The sequence below is a fragment of the Taudactylus pleione genome, unplaced genomic scaffold (assembly GCF_031769625.1).
Source record: "Taudactylus pleione unplaced genomic scaffold, aTauple2 ptg000183l, whole genome shotgun sequence".
NCBI lineage: Eukaryota > Metazoa > Chordata > Amphibia > Anura > Myobatrachidae > Taudactylus > Taudactylus pleione.
In genome coordinates, this window is record NW_028284585.1 from 5,081,222 (window position 1) to 5,099,613 (window position 18,392).

General features: G+C 41.0%; 2 pseudogenes; both read right to left on the reverse strand.

Annotated features, from left to right (window-relative positions):
- Positions 1–447: 447 nt before the first annotated feature.
- Positions 448–3,062, reverse strand: LOC148519759 (uncharacterized; annotated as a pseudogene).
- Positions 3,063–4,070: 1,008 nt separating this feature from the next.
- Positions 4,071–18,392, reverse strand: part of LOC148519760 (uncharacterized) — a 98,953-nt pseudogene continuing 84,631 nt past the window's right edge.

The window sequence follows — 18,392 nt, forward strand, 5'->3', positions numbered from 1 at the left end:
GAAATGTCTCTGGATCATGAACCAGAATTCATCACTGGCTTTATCGAGCTATACTGGCAACATGAGTGTCTTTGGTGTACAAAGTCAATAATGTACAACAACTGGCCAAAGTGTACCCAGGCCTTATTAAAGTTGTCGGAGTATAGTAAGCCATATCACGATGATGCATCGTCCCTAGTGTGGGTGCATCAAAAGATACATAATCTACATACTGCCTTTGTTAAACAGCACAAAAAGGTGCAGGACTCCAAACGTTCAGGATCTGGTGCCGACAGCATATACACCCCAACACTATGGTATGCTATGCTATGAGATGATGATGTTCCTGGTGCAGCAGGATCTCATGAGACCTTCTCTAGAGGTATTGGCTGAGACAGAGGACTGCAGCCTGCTGGAAGAGGATGTGGGTGGTTCCTTGGAGTCATCTATGGTAAGTTTTTATAATTATTAAATTGACTGTTCTTGCCACGACACTGCACCCTCCCCATTAAAATAGGCCATATATTCTTCTCTGACCTTTTTGGCCAGAGTAGAACCAGTTTCCATAACCGCTGGGACCGCCACAGAGGAGAATTGAGCAGCCTCTTCCAGATGATCGGGGTCTTCAACTGAAGGTGTGTCCAATGACCTTTGCTGAGTGTCTTTCTTGTGCTTGTAGATGTGCAGGACACAGCAACTCATGACCACCCAGTCAATCTTCTCCACTTAATTTAAATTTATGGGGGTATGCAAAATCCGGAATCGGTTGCTCAAGATCCCAAAGGCATTCTCCACAATTTGTCTTGCACGTGATAGGCGGTAATTGAATACCTGCTTATCATGGTCCAAGGCTCTCTGTGGAAATGGCTTCATTAAATGTTCATGAAGGGCGAAAGCCTTGTCAGCCACAAACACAAAATTGAGGCCATTTTTTGTTGCCTCTCTGGATGGCAAATGTAGGGTGTTACTGGTGAGCCTCTCGTGGAATGACGTCTTCTGAATGGAGCCTCCGTCAGAAGAACGCCCATTCTTAGCCACATCAATAAACACGAATGCGAAATTTGCGTTCACCACAGCCATCAGAACTATACTGAAGTAGCCCTTATATTTATAGAAGTAGGAACCACTGTTGGCAGGTTGGTTAATCCTTATATCCTTGCCATTGATTGCTCCGCCGCAGTTAGGGAAGTGCCAACGGCTCTCAAACTCCTCCCCAATGGCAAGCCACTCTTCTGTTGTTGTTGGGAACTGTGAAATAAATTAGAAAAAACATTTAACGCTTATATTTTTATGGTTTTCTAATTTTAAACAGACATCAGAAAACTCAAGCACAGATATGAGAAGTACACCGGACCTACAAAGAGAAGTTAATCCAGTTGATATTCCAACCACCACAACACCAATTTCCAAAAATCAAAAGAGGAAAAGCAAAAAAAATGAAAGGGCAGAAGACCCACTACTTCGCCCGGCCAGACAGGCCTTATTGAAGCCACCCGATCAATTTGACAACTTTGTAGCATATGTCAGTGCAGCAGTCCGAGAAATGGCCCATGACCAACAGATTCAATTTGAAAGACGGGCATCAGACCTTATTTTTATAGCAAGACAATGTCTACTGACCTCAGAAATTTACATTATGACTCCACCAGTTGTTCCAAACACCTGTACACTCACCAGCCAAACATATCATCCACCAAAGGTAAACTACCCACCCTACCACCCAGAAACCCCACCTACCTTCACCTACCAAACTCTGCATCCACCTACCTCTTTCTACCCAAATCCAAACCAACCATCCTCTTCCTACCTTCCTGCACCCCCAACCACCTCCAACTTCCAAACAAGTCAGCAACCACCTAATCCCACCTACCAAACTCTTGCCATAAACACTACCTCATTACAAACTGCTATACCCCCCCACCTACCAACCTGCTCCACCAAACACCACCTCCAACCAAACAACTCATCCACCATCCACCTCCTCCTACCTACTTATTCATCCACCCCCCCAACCATCCAGCCCCAGCAAACACCTCCTCCAACCAAGCAACTCAGCCCCCGCCCGGGCACCTCCACCTACCATCCTACACCGCCAAACAACTTCTCATATGAAAATACAAATACAACCGCAACCTCATACCAAACGACTTCTAGCCCACCCTCTCCACCGAATTTATTTGCACTATTACATGAAGATAATGAGGTCAATGATGTTTAATATAAATTGATAGGTTTTTGGCCAAATCATTTAAACCTTTTTTGGTTAATAAGGAAGTTGCACACTCCCTTGTAAGTATGGTATGGAATGCAGCCTGTTGTTTGGGCCCCAGCCTCTCAGGCGGCTTGGAACACATGTCAGTGGGGCTGGGACCACTGATTTTGCATTTTCAGCATGTGTTTGTGCCCCTGGAATCTGGGGAACAAACACCAAAACTCATGCCGCAACATATTTACCAGGGTTTGGGTACCTTGCTGATAGTTTGAACATTTTACCCATCTTTATATCAACATCTATATATATTTATACGTTAAACATAAGAGATTGTTATAATGCTAATTTAAGTCACAATTAAAAAATTACAGAAAGTATTAATAAAAAATTTCTGAGATTTGAAAAAACAACAATGGCAGTCTGTGTGTTTTAACTTACCTTACAGTAATGGAACTGCAACACCTTGACAATAGCCTTGCACGTCTCCCAAAGTTTCAGCCAAGATGCGGGTCCCAAACTTTAGGTCTTCAAAGGAGCGTCCCGTAACCAGGTACCTCAGTGTAGCCATGAGCCTCTCCTCGGACATGATGGCCAGCCGAAATTTGGTGCCCTGCTTCTGGATATAGGGGGTCACCAGACACAGCAATTCCTGAAAGGTGGAGTCATCCATCCTCAGGAAGTTGTGGTAGTCGTCCAGATTGTTCTCCCTCATCTCCATCAGCATGGGCATCAAGGATCGACTCTCCCTCTCCAGCAGCCAAACCTTGGTCCAGCAGGACCTCATCCTCCTCCTATGCTGGGCCCTTTCCCTCTCCTCACTCAACTTGACCACAGCATAGGACAGCAGTGCTCTATAACGGCAGGGATCCATCACCAAAAAAATATAGAAAACAAACTGACCACAGTAAATAAAGCAAGAAGCACTTTGTAAAGCCAGGCAATACAAAGCAATGCACAGTAGCTAGCAATGTGGAATGTTCTGCAGGGTAAAAAACCAAGCCTCACTAATCACAGAGCAAACAGGAGTGCACAGAGCTGAAGGGGCAGGCTGTTTTTATACCCCCAGTTAAGCACAGCCCTCTATTTAAATTTATGCCCAATCAATCGCATGATTGCATGGTTTTTGTGGTGCATACAATCAAACAATTACACGATCCGTCATATAGTGACGCAATGATCTTACGATTGAACGCATGAAAAACGTGTGAAAAAATAGCATCAAAACGGAACGACTTGACTTGCGATGATTGAAGGGATATCGTATTATGAGACGGTTCTTATGTGAATTGTTTAGGTGTATGGGCCCTATAAGACAACTTGGATGTTACCCCATACCTTTATCTTTGGATTAATGTGCACTAACAAAATGTGTCTATTAGTCAGGGTCACTCTGTAATTTAGTTGGATTTTTGAGAAGAGTAGGAAAAGTATACATTTCTGTAAACATTATTGTTTAAGCAATCAGAAAAACAATGTTTACATTTGCCTTGATACATACATGGCCACCATCTTGGAATTTACAAAATGGCTGCTGGAAACAATGTTTTCATCTATAACTCAGCTTCTAACTAACATGGAAATTTGATTTTCACAGCTGAACTACCATTTTCAGGGCCAAAGAATCAAATTGTACCAAAGTAGATAAAGTAGATTCAACCACAAACCTATTAGACTGATATTTTCTGTTTTATTCAATGTTCTACAAGCGATTATATATGAACATTGTGATCATTAAGTACCGAAACACTCTTCATGACAGAAATGGATTTAATTTTTTATTTTGTATTATTTTACTTATATATATAATAATAATAATTAAAAATTTATTTTTTGTATAATTAATTTTGTAACCAATTTCAATGCAATAATACAATGAGTCTTACATATTGTCACCATCTTTGTCATCATCACTTCTATGGTTATTCTGTATGTCTTCATCATTCTGACATTCACTGCCGCACTGACAAAGGTCGGTGCAGGATAAGTTATTTGTTTTGCAAGAACATCTGGCAGTAGAACATTCTGTTTTGCATTTGCAGCTAATCATTTCAATGATGGCCTTTGGAGCTGGAAGGGCAACTGTCATGGTAGTTGACCTGCCAGTTCGATTTGAATCCATACCTGATTATCTGACTCACTATGATGCTGCTCTTTCAACAGCTGTTGACCTTCTTTGAGATTGTGGGCTCTCAGCAGGTCCTATCATGATCCAGCGGATCATGGTATACAGATCAACTGGAACGTCATGGATGTCACTGGCGACCTGTATGGTGTTTGCATCCTCTGCTGCTTTGGTAAAGTTTGTGATGCTTTTCCTTATCATGTGTGCTGCTCTGTAGATAGTATCCATGTTGTCCTCTTCATTATCATGACTTTCCATTGCAGAATGAACCATGCTCTTCTCACATGACTAGAGAACAGCTGACTTCCTTTGATTTTTTAGCAGACATGACTTCAGGTGTGGCAAGGCATTGAGGATGTTTTCTTTTAGCCACTTTCTATTGAATGAAGGTACGTGATTTTATAAGTCTTCTGTGCCAAGCATTTGACATATGTGGTTTTGGATATCTTCCTTAGGTACGTATGCTTGGTTCTGTGTTTGGACATCAATGAGGTTGATCAGCTCGAGCAGAATTGCATGCTGTAACAAAGGTACTTTGCTGCCTGTTCTGCTTCAAATGGTGCTGGCATCTTGCTGTCCATGAAAAACATGCTTTGTCCAGCAGAATTTTGTGATAGTGAACATCAATTGAATGTGCATCACCTGGTGCAATGCATGAGGTCAGTCTTGTTTTCAGTGTGTCATTATTGCCTCTTTCAACAGCTTGTTTAAGAGATATCCTAGCATTGATTGTCCTCACCTGATACAGCTGCTCATCATCATCATCTTTCTGACAAAAGAAACATTGTTCCTTATTCAGTAGACTTGTCTGTGACCTATTGAATGGTGTTGAATAGCCAGATGTTGCTGGGCCTGCTTCATCCATTACAGTTTTTTCTCTTTTCTGTCCTTGTTTCTTGGCAGTGTGGAGGCCAGTAGCTAATGCATGTGCATGACGGTCTCGGGCACTTTGGATTTGATCCTTGTTAATTGCATTTGGATAGCAACAACGATGATAGACTGCTTGATGTGCACAGAGTGTGTTTACTGTACAGCTTTGCAGTCATCGGTGATCTTCAATGTATTGCCATCATGCACACTGGCCCTCTCTACTACTACATCCAGCACATGCTGGTAGGAGCACCAACTGTTCATTGTCAGCACCAGACTGACAGAGTATAACTGCTGCCAGTTGATAAACTCCTGAGCTGGACATGAAGCCCCTTCAGCAGCTTGTGGTTTGTCACTCATGTTTAAAGCCTACAACACAGAAAATAGAATAAAAACACCATTACAATATAATATAATGTAACAACTGCTGTATACTACAATATTTAAACTACAATATAATACAAGTACTGCTGTAACATTTGTCTCAACACATTTGCAACATCTGCAACTAGGAGCATTTGATTCTTTGGCCCTGAAAATGGTAGTTCAGCTGTGAAAGTCAAATTTCTATGTTACTTAGAAGCTGAGTTATAGACGAAAACATTGTCTCTGGTAGCCATTTTGAAAAATTCCAAGATGGCGGCCATATCTGTATCAAGGCAAATGGAAACATTGTTTTTCTGATTGCTTATACAATAACATTTACAGAAATGTATAATTTTCCCACTCTCCCCAAAAATCCAATGGCAGTTCAAATTCATATGTAGTGAACCTGACTATCAAATGATTTGTTAGCACATGAGCCAAATAGGGTTGAGGTTATCAAAAGGTTAAAATAAAGGGAAGACTAAATGGGCCACGTGATTCTTATCTCTCATCAAATTCTATGTTTCTGTGTTTCTATATTGTTTCTGGTTACTTTTCACTCAACCTACTCATTGTGGTTATTGTCTCACTTGAAATATAGGGGTTGTCAGTGATTATTTACTGCCTAAAGTATAGCATAATATTTCACTTCCAAAAGTCTACAGTGCCCTGGGAAATGCACCATGTAGAGGAGTTGTTTTTTTATCACTGACCCCATAATGTGTACTCTCCTCTGAAGATACACATCATATTCAGAAATCTGCAACATTTTCTGGTTATCCTAAACCAGTCAAACTTGACATGTGCTAAATCTTGGCAAATAATTTATATCTTTACTCTTTATAAACTGTCCCTTGCTGTGAGCTGCAATGAATGGTGATATGTAATAGCTTTCAGCAACAGTACTTCTTGTGTAAATCTCCTCAATAAAATGTAACACATTTCATCAAGAAATATTTTATTACAATGGACTTTGTGCACAAATAGAGATAAGCAAAACTTTTTTTTATTCTTGTAACTGATCAGATTTGGGGATATTTGGTGGGAGGTGAGAGTCTGTTAACATAATGTAAACTGGATTGGCAACTCTACAGTAACATTATATGGAAACTTCTTAAAAATGTAGTTTCTCTTTTTCCAAAATGTTTTTAGTATGCTTATACAGAAGTTACAAAGCAAAGAGTTTTACATACTGATGTTTTAACTCTGACTGGCAACTGCTTTAAACTACACCAACAATCAGTCTTTTGCATTCATTTTCTGCACTACCCTAGAAAAATGACAGCTATCATCTGATTGGTTGCTGTAGCAGATATCACCCTTTCTATCTACTCAAGAAACAATTTAAATACTATTATTCAGAATTCTACTTCTGCTGCCTCTATTTCAGTTTCTTTTTATATTTCTTCCACTTAGATAACTTTTCCTGAGATTATTGAAGTTTAATATCCGTACTTATGCTATCATTTGATTTTTACATATTTAGCACTTGTTACAATAGTAACCTCTCTGGAAACTTTGTTAGAAACTGTTAAATTATTTAATACATTTTGTCATTTCTTTAAAGAGTAATAATAAGAGTTAGTATTATGTAGTATATTATATAATTTATGATTTAGTGGGTGGCACTGCCCCCTTTTTATCTTTTTCACATAAATGAGTAAAGACAGTTTTCATTTTTTTTCCTTTACACTTTTATTATGCTATAAAAATTTGTTATTTTCATATTGCATATTAATGGTCTTTGATTCTGCACATTATACATTGTGTTCCTTACAAATTAAGACATAATCTTTGAAGAAAAGTGATTAGCATGTAGGAGGACAGTGTAGCTGCAAATTACAGGTTTAGAATCAGTCATACTGTTGATTAAGCTCAATACTTTAGAGAGAGACCAATTCAGCAGAGTGCAGTTTGATTTTGATTTTAAAAATAATTAGAACATTATTTGAAACGTATTTAAAATCTTCATTGCTGTCTGATCATCAAGTGAAACAAAGAATATGCTTTGTAATCAAGAGTGCTCCAGGCATATAGACCGTAAGATAAAATGACATTCCTAAACAATAAAATTGACTTTTCAGTTGTAGACAGACAACACAGAATATGCCTGATCAGTCGTCTGGATCTAAAAGTGCCCTTCCTATTATGAAGTTTAAAAAAAAATGCTAAAAGCACTATAAAGTTTCTGTTCCTAGCTACAAAAATCCACCTTCAATTGGTTAAGGACAGCTATAAGGTAAGGAGATGGATTGAGGTGGCAAAACTTTAATTTTCTATATGAGTGGTTCTCAAACTCTGTCCTCAGGACCCCACAAAGTTCACATTTTCAAGGTTACTTAGCAGGAGCAGAGGTGTATTCATTATTCACTAACACATTTTAAAAGATCCAAATGTGGAGCTAATTATTTCCCTTGTAATTATGCGAGGAGACCTGTGTTCTATATGAAAGATAAACCCTTTGCAACAATTACACTGCTATCTACTACAGTATTTGTCTGCCTCAACCCTCAAATTATCAAACTATGACATAACACCAATGGAATTATACAGTGACCAAACAAAAGGTTAAACAAATCAATACTCTGTTAAATTTCAGATTTTTCAAAGTAGCCATCTTTTGCCTTGATAACAGCGTTGGCATTCTCTCAGCAATGTTTATGAGGTAGTCACTTGGGATTCTTTTCAAACAGTGTTGAAATACTTCCCATATATGCTGAGCACTGATTGGTTGTTTTCCCTTCACTCTTATGGGGTGTTGGTCAAGTGACTGTGGATGTCAGGGCATCTGATTCAGCGTTCTATCACTCATTTTATTTATTAATTTGGTTGTAAAATCTTCCAATATGGGAAAATATGAAGCAGAATAAAGTGAAATGCAGGAAAAGATACCAACAAATGAATAACCAAGAGAAACTTAAAATTCAAATTGTATTTTTCCTCTTTGTAAAAACTAAAAAAGAAACTGAACTGGCCTGAAATTTTAATTCTGTGCGTGTTCTGCAAACGCATTGCGATGACGCATGCACAGAGGAATCTATCGCTAAATGAGTGACAGACTGCCAGCATTTGGGGGTGGTAATGGGGAGCGGTCACAAAAATGCCGGCCTGCCTGTCCGTTTAAATGCCGTTACATGGGCATGCATAAATTAGATGCACAAGATACAATCTGCAAATGGGGAGTGGTCACAAAAACGCAGGCGTGCCTGTCCATATAAATGCCGTTACATGGGTATGCATAAATTAGCTACTGCTTTTGCATATGCAACTCTGCGTGTTAGAAGAGTACCCAAGGCTAAGGGTAAGATGGCCACCAATGTGCTTTGACGTTACCATTGTTTACGTAGGTATACGTCGACGCTCGCAGGTAGGAAGGCAGCAGTGGGGTCTTTATGCTCAGGTTATCTTTGCTAACATATTTTTGTAGCTGTGTTGTGTACAAAAACGCAGTTAACATCACATTAGCGTCCGTCTCTGAATCAGGCCCACAGTGCAATTCCTTATGTGGAACATGACTTAATTGATATAACACACATTGGCTGAGACAGAGTTGAACACAAGCCCATTTGCAGAGTGTATCTTGCGTGTGTTTGCACTGCGCATTTTGTGGAAACTTGAGCATTACACAGTCATACGCAGTACAGGTGCATCTACACGTGTGACCGAGTAGATTTAATGAGGGATATTCTCAGGTAAGTTCAGAGAGGTTGTGTTGACAGAGTAAAGCTCTATGCAGAGTTGTGCATATGTATGCATGTGCCTGTTTTCAGGGCTGATGCAAGCATGCATCGATAATGATGACAACCAGTGGCAGTTCCAGGGGTGGGACTGAAGCGTAGTCCAAAATTCAAATAGGGGACCCACATAAACTGTCAGTGAGTCCCAGCCATATGTTTGGCAGCATTTGAAATGACAGTTGGTGTGGTTCCCCTATTTGAATTTTGGACTGCTCTGCAGCACCACCTCTGGAGCCACCACTGATGATAAATATAACAGTTAGGAGTGGTTCCTCTGTAGAAAAAACAACAACTCTGCATACTGGTGAACACACACATTTAGTTCCATTCAACTCTGCATCAGCCCCATTGACTCTATAAGGAAAGGCATTCCCTGAAGTTAGCAAAGTTTAAATAACTTTTTTTATATGTATTTTTTTCTAATGCCAAAAATACTATGGAAGCAATCAAATTTGTGTGTGCTGGAAACACCATTGAAATGAATGGGCTATTTAGGTGAAAGCTCCAGTAATTACGTTGTCCAATCATTGTTATTTTTGTATTTATAACTTTAATTTCAGATCAACAAAACATTCAAACGGTGTTATTAGTGCATTTAGTGATGAGAGGGAGGGCACATGCAAGGTAAATGATCCACCTCATGCTTGGAATCATGGGACAAAGAGGATAGCAATCTTTGTTCTAGTAAAGGCATGTTTATATTTTTTTTTTTACAATTAAAGAACACTACACTGTGGATAGTGAGCCTTATCCCATCATACAGTATTTGAGAGTATTATGAATGCAGCACAGCACAGCACTTTTTTAGTGCTATTCCTAGTGGTTTTATATGCAGTGGTTTAACAACAAAAGTATATTCTAAAACTACTGTAACATAATGTATCCGGTTGCCAATAATTCTCATATTTCTTGAAAGAATTCAAAAGTTTACACATTTTCAAAACAAAGGGAATTGAGACTAATCAATTTATAATAAAAACCCACACACAGACGTTTTTGTTCAGTTTCACCTCCCAAGTGCTGGCTAGTAAGTGTCTGGATACATTTGGAATGCCATGTATAATGTATTATAAATAAACAGTTTTAAACACTTTTATCTCACAGTGGAGCATTGCCGGGTCATTCCAAATGTAAATGTATACAAATGAAATCTATTTAGGATATAATCCTTTTTTTTACCATGTAAGGTTTCAGACACGCGGTGGCAAGTGAGGTTTACATCTTGAGCCATCACACAGGATGAGCATAACATGACCTGGTAAACCTTATGGAAATTACATAAACACTTCTGTTGGGCTTGACGAGAAAGAAGAGAAAGAAATCATTGCTCCACTTACATTCAATTTTCCCAAGTATGGAAAGCACATGACGGATATTAATATCAGTCTCTGGCAAACACTGCTTTATCTGTTCTACAAATGATATTAAGTTTAGTGTGGATGAATAATATCAGATTCATGTATAGCTTTGTGGTATGAAAAGGAATAATTATATTTCCTATAATACATTTATTTATTTAGCCCCAGCATATGCCTTTGCACCTTCCACTTGGGCAAAAAATATTAGCAAAGGAATAAATTTAAGTGATTTTCATCCATCTGGTTTCCACACTGACCGGTGATAACTTTTCATATTTTTCCATTTTTTAGCTGCATCATTTATCCCACTTTTTTTTCATTCTGACCCTTACTGTTTTCTTTTCTTCTTCTGTTATACCCAGCTGTATCAATGCCATTAGAATATCAATGTATTCCACTTGCTTGACCGACACTCAGGGACGCCTTTTCACATTGCAACTATTTTACCTATGTTTATTCATTATTAGAAATGAGCCTAATTCTGAGTTGGATGGATCTCTGCGCTCGGACACCAGAAGCTAGTTCTTACATATAGCGCATACGCATTGGCGAATTATGCAGTTTTTTAAATTAGACCCCTGTGGCTACCTGCTACAGCCACTTTGAGTGCCACTGAGAATCAGCCCCAATGTGTTATCTTTACCTGCAATTTTTGTGTTATAATTACTGCACAGCACTGCCTTGATACTCAATGCCATAGTCTGATACTTACCACACTAACTTGATCATTATGAAACCACACATTAGACATCTATTCTTGCCACATTTGTAGCACCCCTTTATCGGGCTACTCAGCCAGTCCCCTCTATTTCCCTGGATTGATGCAGGAATCTACTAATTAACTTAAGAGACATACCAATTAGAAATTATTCTGCATGTTAAAAAGGACAACTGGTGGAGAAGAGGATTACTCTTTGAAAAAGCCCCTATAGTGGAAGGAGGGGCGAAACGCATCAGGGGACTCACGTTTTTTTACTTCATTATATCAAGCCAAGCATCACCATTTGAGCTCACACTGATTTATTTCATTACAGAGCATCGGCACTCTGAGCATACAATCTTCCAGAGACCCGCTCTTACCTGTGCTCGCTGACGAGGGAGGACTGCGGCTGAACACTTACCCGAGACTAGTGACGTGGCTCTGATGTAAGTAAGCCTATCGGCTGCTCAGTTACACTCTCTGAGAGAGAAATCGCTGCACGTCAGCTGTACCGCTGGTACCCCGAGCAGAACTATTGTATTTGTGGCCACATAGCAAACCTAATTATGCTTTTCATATTTTAAGCCAGATAATTATTCCTCCAAGTTTAGGAGTGATCGATACATTTGTGTGTTCTAAATACTTGACATTGTTCAGTACTCACAGTGTGGATTTGGGTTACTAGTCTGGCATTCCCGTTTACTCACGGTGACATATTACCATCTGTTGTGGAAAAGGATTAAATTACCCTTATCTAACTGTTTATCTATTTGTCTAGACACAAAAAACTGTTCTAATACAGGATTTAACCCTAGGAGAATCTCCATACGGGTGATCAACGATTATACATACCTTTTTAAAGTGGTTATTATAGCCAATTTATATGTGTGGTGTTCTTTATGCTATTGAACTTTTTTATGTACCAATAAGGGTTTTTTATTGTGAGATGCTAATTGGATTTAGTATTTATAAAGGATAATTAGTACTATTTTAGTATTTCATGTAGTAGATGTCTTAAATGTTTTATGAATAAAACTTTACATTTATACATACAAAATTGAGTTGTGTCAAATTGATTCTGCCATTTCAGATTTTTTTAGGCATCTAGCACAGAGGGCCTGATTCAGAGCCGAACGCTCTGACCACAGCGCTCGCTCTGAATCAGGGCCCTCCTCCCTAAAAATGGAGCGGCCTCCTGGCCGCTCGTATAGCTGTGGGTGACCACCCACAGCTATAGCGAGCGGCCATGATGATGGTCGCGATGGTCTTTGACCATCGCGACCATCGGGCGTGCGACGAGACCCTACGGTAGGGTCTCGCTGCCGCAAGCCCAGGAGTGATTTTGGCTCTATCATTACTGATGTCAGTGGGGCCGGGCTCAGACTTTAGGCATTCCCATGGGAACGCCTCCGTCTTGCAGCCACGCCCCCGGCATGCCCACCAAAGGGGGCGTGCTGTCAGTCACCATCGACAGCACGCCCCCGTTGGTGCGAGACCCAGAGCTACGTATTCCTCATCGCTCGCCAGGTCTCGCGCATGCGCACGACAGAGCTCCCTCCATCGTGCGCATGCACATTCGGCAAACATCGACCCACTTGCGAGCGTCCTTTGCTCGCGAGCGGGTCTGAATGACCCCCAGAGTCCATTCTTGTCTTTTTTGCTCTTAATTGTTTGGGGCGACGCCAGCCCTTATAGTGACTTTGCAGCTGCCTTTTATTAAATTAAGATACATCTAAATTTTATTATATATTTTTGTTAAACGTATTATTAGCGCTATAGCCATCTTTCTGTAAAAAAAAATAAGTAAAATAATTGTTTTTATTTGTGCTGTACCCATACAAGTACTGTGATGCTACTGACTGTACCCTAGTGTGTATCACTAACACACAAGTACTGTGATGCTGCATGACATACCCCAATGTTTCAATATAAGTACTGTGGCGCTGCAGGCCGTACCCCAGTGTATCCATATTTGTACTGTGCACTGTTTGGGACATTGCTGACTGTCTTTTTGCATAGAAGACAACCATTTTTAATGTTTATTAAACTGCCATCCTGTCTGCCACTGCACTGCCACTCATGTTTCCTAGATGTGCCATGTTGGAAGTTGCATTGCCACAGCCAATGAAATCTTCCACATGCGGTTGATGATTCCGAAAAATGTCCTGAAATTGTTATGGCCATAGACAGCACCTCCTGCATGCCTCTTTCTATTTTTTTTTTAATTCTGAACCACCAAGTTGATTGAGTGGGCAAAACATGGTAGATTTTAAAATGTACCCAGTTTTTTTTAATTTCTCCTCCCTCCCCCAACCCCAGCAGGTTGTCCCAGGACCCTGGTGAATTGATAGGCTAGTATAAATATGGCTCAGCTCAATAAATGCATGCCTCCTTTTGTATGTAGGTGACTCTAAGTGGAACATCTTGATAATGTAGATGGTGGATGTCATGTGAGAGACAAAAAATATGAGCAGCAGCACAGAGCATATTCCTAACAGGATGTGAACAATAAAGTGCAAACACATTTAATACAAAAATTAGTTGTGCATATTGGTCACACATACATATTTACATGGTACATACTGGACGTAAAGCAGGCTGAGGTAACCTGAGGCAGAGGTGTATCTAAAGGTCTGAGCACCCCTGGCAAAATAGGGGCCTGGCGCCCCCCACCCCATTGGCAGTTAGTAAACAGACACCGTAATGGCTGCATAAGTGTCAATCGCCAACCCCCCACCCTCCCCTCCCTCGCTGTCCAGCAGTGATGCTTATGACTGAGATCAGACTTTTAGCCGAACTGGCCAGTGGCGAACGCAGGATTTTTATTGGGGGGTATATATATATACATATATATATATATATGTATATATATATATACATATTTTCTTTACCTCCTTATTAATACTTGCTTCTGCCACTATAAGGCGCTTGTCCTTGTCTCCCTCTTTTATATATATATATATATATATATATATATATATTAAGTATTAATAAGGAGGAAAAGCACACACACACCAAACATTCAGTACAACACACATAGCATTCACAAAGCATACTTACAAACACACACACACACACACACAGCATACTTCCACACACGTGTGTGGGCTATGCTGCTTGGACCTCCTCCAAGGTGCCGGGCTACTGGGTGGCCGTGATACTCCTCCCACGATGACATGCTCCCTCAGAAAGACTGCAGCACAGGCGCGCTGCCTGGACCCTGCCGGTTCAGCTGTCAGTGCTTCCGCATCAGGTGGTATGACACGGAAGCGCTGACAGCTAAACAAGCATTGGCTGGGCAGCTCTGATTATGGTAGGTTGCCTGTGGCCGGTGGAGAGACGGAGACAATTGTCTCCTTCTCTAAGAAAACAATTTGGTCTGTCGGGGGAGAGTTCTGCTACAGCTGGCCGCGGGTGGCACTGCCGGGCGGTGCCACCGCCCCCCAACCGGCTGGCGCCCCTGGCGAGTGCCATCCTGGCCAATAGGGAAATACGCCTCTGACCTGAGGCACTCCATCCATTGTTTACAAGCAACCTCCAGCAGGCCGGGCAAACAGCACGGATGCTGGGAGTTTATAGTTCAGCCAGAGAGCTATAGGCTGCTTTCCTATGATGTAAACAGCAAGTATTGGTCCCATTATTATTATTATTATTACTATTATTATTATTATCCTTTATTTATATGGCGCCACAAGGGAAGAAAAACAGGCCCAAATTATATGATTTCAGCTGTTTTTATGATCTTTTAGAAAAAACTACAGAACCAAAACCAAAACATGCAGGGTGGTTTTGTAAAACCAAATCCAGATCAAAAACACAAAGGAGATACAGATCCACAACCAAAACCAGCAAAAATGGCGAGAGAGAGAGAGAGAGAGAGAACTGGATTTCTGAAATCAAACACACCCAAATTTAGAAATAGAACCGGGTCAAGGTTCAGATTATCTTTTGTGACCCAGTTCCAACCAAGTCATGGTTCTGATCTGTTGCCGCTTCATAACTCAAATTTAAAATATGAACTTGGGTTTTGGATTTGGACATTTTAGCTGTTTTTATACATTTTTAATCAATTTTTAGCAATTTTTATCTGGATCCAAAACCAAAACATGAAGGATCCGCGCATATCTATAATATATATTCCACAGACAAAATGTCCCATTAAGGTTTCTTAGACATGATCTGAATTTTCACAAAACCTACTGAATTTCTGCCACTCAAACTTAAAAAAGCAATGAAGCAATGAAATTCCAATCATTGAGGCTGACATCTTAATTGACTAGTTCCTTGCGCAATACAGATATCATATGCCATCACACCCTGTGGTTAACTACACATTCAACACTCTCATAGAGTGACATTGCTGTCACTCACAAAATAGTGGAGCTGCAAATTCACAGAATTGTGTGCTCATTGGAATACACACATGCAGTCTATGCAACTGAGGTCTGAGCAGAAAGGCATGGAGAGGGGGAAGATTAAGCATCCACCCTGGGCGGTGGATGCAGGGTTGATTGTGTATATAGTGTATTGCTAAAAAAATATTGTCCTTTGCAGGTGAACCACAGATCCAAGTAAGCCTCCCCTACATGCTGGTACTTGGAGAAACACAAGTACCAGCATGCAGGGCATAAGGGCTTACTGGCAAATTTAGTCCACCTGTAAAGAAAATATTAAAATAAACACAATACACTTTAATATTGTAATATTTTATTTTACAGCATCTTCACTTGGGGGATGGCAGCCTTTAAGCTCTTTTGCAAGGCTGCCGCCACCCCAGGGATTCAACGTCTTTGCCTGGTGGGCACCATCCCGACAGGGATTTGTTGTCTTTGCCTGGTGGATGCCAACCCACTAGGCCTTTGGCATTTTCATCTGGTGGGCACCAACCCGCCAGGGTTTCTGGCATCTTCTCCTGGAGGGTAGCAGACAATTAGCACTTTTGCATGCTGCCACCTCCCCAGGGCTTCTGTTGTCCTCTTCTTCTAGTGGGCAGTAGCCTGTGTCAGCGCTTTTGTATGGCCGCCACCAACTAGGGCTTCTGGCGTCTTCCTTCTTCAGGAGCTCTTTACTGCTCCCTCCCGGGCCATTAGACTGCCATGCTGCCTCCTCATGCTGGCTTATTCAAGCTAGCTGAGGGGTTGGAGCGATGATGTTGCGAGCCGCGATTGGATCGCGGTGGCCATTTTTGAATTTCAAATATGGTGCTTAGGTGCCATTTTTTAAATGGGCTCCACTGCCGACCTCTGCAGAAATGCAGGCAAGGACTTGATCCTCTCGGATCCAGGCCTGCCGCCAACACCTGCACCACCGCCGGTTCCCCTACCGCTGCTGGGTCCTGTGGACACCCGCACCACCGCTGCTGACACCAACACTGCCGCCACTGACACTCGCACCACCACAGCTGATGGCCAGACCGCCGCTGGGTCCCCGCCGCTTCTACCGCCTGCTGCCATTGCCGGGTCCCAGCGCCACTAATGCCTGCAAACAACAGCCATCTTGGTGCACCCTAGTGAAGCCACAGTGGGTACACCTGCTGAATGCACCAACTAAGGCTGCACAACAAGTTGAAACCTCCTATTTAATGGTGCATTTGTGAGGTAATAGTTTAAAAATTGTACATTTCAAATTTATCTGAATCCCAAAAGCACCCACCCTGGAACAATAGCTACCTAGCTACCTAATAAACAAACCCCAAGTCTAAATTTGCCCCCTACCCTGAGATATGCCTTCCCAAATATCCCCCATAGAGAACAGCAGAAAAGTGGTTCTAATTGAGTGTCCTAATTGAGTGTCAGAAAAGACTGACAGTTGCAACTTTAGATTACTCCCAAATCTTCATTTTTTAAGTTTTTGGCATGCAGCACCGAGCAACAATTCCCACCCATGCCAACTTTCAGCTTAGTACCTCAATAGTTTTTAAGGTTCAGCCTTAATATAAGGGCACGTCTGTACATACAGATGTTGTTGCTACATCTTTGCTCATAGCACGACATTCTAGCTTTCCTGCTGCGACATGTCAATACGCATTTTGGCATGCCATACTGTATGCTGCGATAGACTACACACCATGCAGTACACAGTTTAACCTCTGGGTAACGAATGCTCCATGGAGGAAAACTACAGAACAATTATGTAACAGTGGACGGTGATCCATGAGAGGCTGGCATTCTGCGCTATTTGTGGGCATGGACATGGCATGTCAGTCCCATTTTCAAGGCATGCCAAGGCCAGTGGCTGCATCTTCCAATACAGTTTCACTGGCCCTGGCAGCAATAAAACACTAACCATTCTGAATAAACTGAGAGTTCATTGTAGTTTGTATGGGAAAGGAAGAAGGGGGAGCTGCACATGAGCTCAGACCAATTGCAGAGGAGTTAATGGTGTCCATTTTTAAATTATACCTTGTTTTTTTTATTATTTTTTGAATTTTCATACTTTTCACATATTACGCCTTATATCCCATCACCTCTTTTTTAGGTCACGCATGTGCACAAGAGCCTTGATGTCCAGCAGAAGGAGCCGGACAGGGGCAGAAGGATCAGAGAGGGTCCCTTTACGCAACCCGGGACTGTTGTGAATCACGAGCGGGAGAAAACACCATCTGAAGATGGCGAATGCTCCCACAGTCAAGCTCCGAAAATATAGTATTTTAGGAGCTTGAGGAAATCTGTCCTAATACTAGTGTATGGGGACAGTGGGCCATTTCGCAAGGGGAAGGTAAGTAGGAGATATCTGTGATATCTCCTGATTTACCTTCTTGATGAATGGCCGGAATACTTATTTTCTACAATTGCAGGAGAAAATGCTCATTCTCTCCAGCTTTTGTAGAAATTAAGTGATGATGAATAGATCCCTTAATGTGGATATGAGGAGAAATGATCAATTTCTCATGTAATTCTTACTGCACACACATATATACAGTATATATATATATATATATATATATATATATATTTATATACACACGTAAAAAACTTTTTTTTATCATATTTTGGTAGACATACTAGGAGTCTGTCCCTATTGCAGAGTACTCTTTCTTCCTTCTATA